The sequence below is a fragment of the Phalaenopsis equestris genome, unplaced genomic scaffold (assembly GCF_001263595.1).
Source record: "Phalaenopsis equestris unplaced genomic scaffold, ASM126359v1 Scaffold000403, whole genome shotgun sequence".
Taxonomy (NCBI): Eukaryota; Viridiplantae; Streptophyta; class Magnoliopsida; order Asparagales; family Orchidaceae; genus Phalaenopsis; species Phalaenopsis equestris.
In genome coordinates this window covers 64102-68025 of record NW_018164845.1, presented here as the reverse complement: position 1 = coordinate 68025, position 3924 = coordinate 64102, and positions in this window count along the sequence as shown.

The following is a 3924-nucleotide window of genomic DNA, read 5'->3' as shown; positions in this document are numbered from 1 at the left end:
TCTAGGCTATTTTTATTCTGATGCAGATGTTTTGTTCAAAGTCAGCAATCACTGATTTAGTGATATTTTTCTTTTGGCAAACTTGTAATTTAAGGGATTTAAAGCATCCAGTTATTCATGTTACAGAAATAATTGACGTTGAAAAGACATGCCTCCTTGCTGCAGTTGATATTTTCATGTAAATCATTATAGAAAAACGTGTCTCAGACTCTTCACATTTGAAAACACTTTGTATTTATTCGATCTTTATACACCACAAACGAAAGCTTAACTATCTTTGAAGTAACATAAATAGAGCTGCTAAAAAACACAGCCCCAGAAGAATGAACTAGATCTATAGACTATTCAAGTTGGTATGGAGTGCCATATGAATGTGGAGTGAATGGCGATAGATGGTTGTGGCCTAACATCTTTGGAAGGATGGAAATTAAGAACACTCTTTTGAGGGTTTAAATTTTTGTAGAAGGGCTTAGGAATGTTTTAGTGGATGTATATTGTCTTAAATAGGAGAAAATATTATGTCTGGTAAACGAGATATGCAGATGATTGTTTGGATCGTATCATTTTGTACGTTCGGCGACGTGATGCGATTCATGCCGTTGTTTGCATGGTCGTTATTCGAACCTAATATTTTATCCTTGGGTAGTGTTAGTTTAGGACGTGGAGTGACATTTGGAGCTTATGTTTCTTAGTTTTGAGTGGCTATCCTTGCGGAGGTTATCCCATAAATCTTGGGTTTGAATGGAGATGGTAGATTGAGATGTTGTTTAATTTATTTTGAATTGTGGAGACTTGGTTGCTGATTATGCTAGGAGGTTAAAAATGTGTGGAGAAGCTAAGGAGAGGATTTAATTTGCATCAACATAACAACTAATAAAATTTACTTGCTCTCAATGAAAAGCAAGAGATCAAGATCACCAATTCAATGAGAGGTAAAAGTGTAAGAAAATAGTATAAATATTTATTTTGGTGTGTCAACGATACATGCAATACAATCTAAAGTATATTCTATAATTTTCTCTTACAGATTTCAAACTAAAAATTCAAAATTCCCAAGGAGTAGAGAGCTTTTTCTTGAAATTTAAGATGTGATTGAGTGGTTGCTTAGTGAGTTATGGGTTGTTCTCTTGGTTTAAGGAAAGTGGAATTACTTGGCTCCTTGATGTGGGGGGATGATTTGTAACCATCTTTGGCCATCTCATGAGATTATAAAAAGGTTGTAAAAGCAACTAAGTGAGTTTTCGTCCAATGACACAGCAAAAAAGAGAAGCCTTTATTAGCCATGTCCTTCACCTTCCTTGATGCTTCCGAAATTCCCTCTTATTCTCTATTATGGTTAAATGATAAACCAAGAAAGTGTAATAATACCAATACAATGAATCACATACAATAATAATTATCTTAATACATCTATACTTGAATTTAAAGAAACTCATACAAAATAATTAATTATTTCAACTACTTGACTGTTGACAATCCTAATATTTTGTCATAGACCTTATAAGTGGCGTGTAATGTAATGCATCATCCCAGCTGAAGCAATTGCCATTTCAAATGAACAAGTTTACTTGGGATGTATTATTAAGTCGGGAACTGTTCTTCATTGGTTTTCATTTCTCTCCTCTTGCTAGTATGCTATTAATAGTTGTTTATATTGCATTAGCATGAACCAAGAATGAGTTACATGATGAATGAAACACCAATTTTTTACATATTTTAAAATTATTTGAAAAATAAAAGCTAATCAAATTTCAATGTGGGTATGTGGTGAAGAAGGTATGTCAAATCAAGTGAAAAATTATTATAATAATTTAGCTAAGTTGGGAATAACACAAAAGGAAGCTCTTTATATGGGTAAAAAGCTAAGCAAATTTGTCGAGTGAATGTCAAATAATGCTATAAGGTAACATTAGTTGGTAGTCCTACTTTCTAATAAAAATTAGATGCAAATTTTTCAAGGATTATGATATTTTTTAAATAAAAAAAGGAATTATCATATTATTGTCTAGCCATTTTTACTAGCAATAGAGGCATATATGAACTTAAACATCTCATAGTAAATCTCAACCAATAATATTGATTTATTCTTGAAAATAAAAAATTAAAGATAAATTAATTTGGCATGAGATGTTAGATGACTTAGTGCAATCAATTACTCAAAAATTTTGTGCCAATAGAGAAGATACAACTATGTTTTTATATTTAATGTTTCAATCGCCTCATACTTATTTGTGTCAACAAATGGAAAAATCAAAAGTGGTTAGGATAACTCTTGTCCCCTTAAATTTGAGAGAAACTTAAAGTTAGTATTTAATACACACACACACACTATATATATATATATATATATATATATATATATATATATATATATATACTTCCCACCTAACTTATGCACACACTATAGTTTGTTACAAACACCCTCTAACATAAGTCACAAAACACCCATAACCTATTCATTCATTATGGCCTCATTAAAGTTCATACCTAATTATCCACAATGAACTTGTAGAAGACATGATAATTGTTATCTTATCCTTGATAGTCATTTATCATTTTCTCCCTCTAGATGACCAATTGCACTAAGAAAGATTCTAATTCATGACATATGTTGTGACAACAAATTAACTTAGGATCACTTGGTTCAACCAACTATTCTAAATGCCTAGATAAATTAAGAAAATGCAAATAAAGCTTTATAATCAATGGTTTAGTCACCCTAAATTGATGAGTGCATTGTAATGTTTATTACTTAAGCTACCATCATGGTCAAATGAATTTTCTATAAGCTTATTTTCACTTCATGAAAGTTACGTAAGCATATTTTCATCACCCTTAAAGTTCACATGTCTTCCTTGAATTCTCCAGTCCTTATGGAATATTCTTCAAATATTTATGAAGGTTAATATTTATTGTAAATTTTATTATGCTCTTCTTGAAAGTTCCATAAGCTTCATTTAAAATATTATTTAAAATCGATAGAGTCTCCTATGTCATGGCTTAAACATGTTTTTCTTATTTGATTCTATAAATAGTTGTAAGGAAAGAGACTCTTTTAAATTGTTTCACTTATATGGTTGTTTGCCTATTTTTCTTTGTTTCAAATGATTCTTTATGTTGCCCTTCTGAATGGTCCCTTCTATATGACATTTAAATCTTATAAAGGGGAAATTAAATTTATTTTCTTAATGTGATGAAAAATGAATACGCAATACCTGCAAATTCTTAATATTAATTATAAATTAAATGTTCATATAACTAAAAGGCCTTGAAATATTTTAAAGATCTTGAAAGATCCAATTTTAATTGGCATCAAAACTTTTACATCTCTTTTCTCATATTGCCATAACAAATATCTTTCTTAAAAAAATTGTCAGCCATATGCTTATGATGCTCAAAGCTTTACTTTATAATTTTTTGATGGATCTTTCTAATGGCCTCTAGAAATATTTGAGTTTATATTACCTTGTGCCACTCATTACTTCCTTCTTATTAGTAAACAGAGAATTCCAGTTCCCAAATAAATTTCAAGTGAAAATTCAAGGCTAATCTCAAATTTCAATTTTACTTCCAACCTACAAACTGCTTTGTTTAAATTATGCCATATACATTGATGTTGTCATATCAAAACTTAGATTTTTGACAATGTAACCTTGTACATCATCACTAAAGTTTTTTTTGTTTTTTTAACCTTTAGGTGTAAGATATTACTCCTCTTTAGGTTTGTATCCATTGTGCTCCAAATTTTATGCGGAAAAAAAAAGAAGAAAAATGGTTGTCCCTATAAAAATTATGGATAAAGATGATTTGAAGTATTTCTATACATGGTAAACAAGTAAAGGGATTTACATGCCTTAAAGACAATTCTTATGTATTTGTATATCTAACACAAACATTAATATTTACTTACATAAAAATTAAATA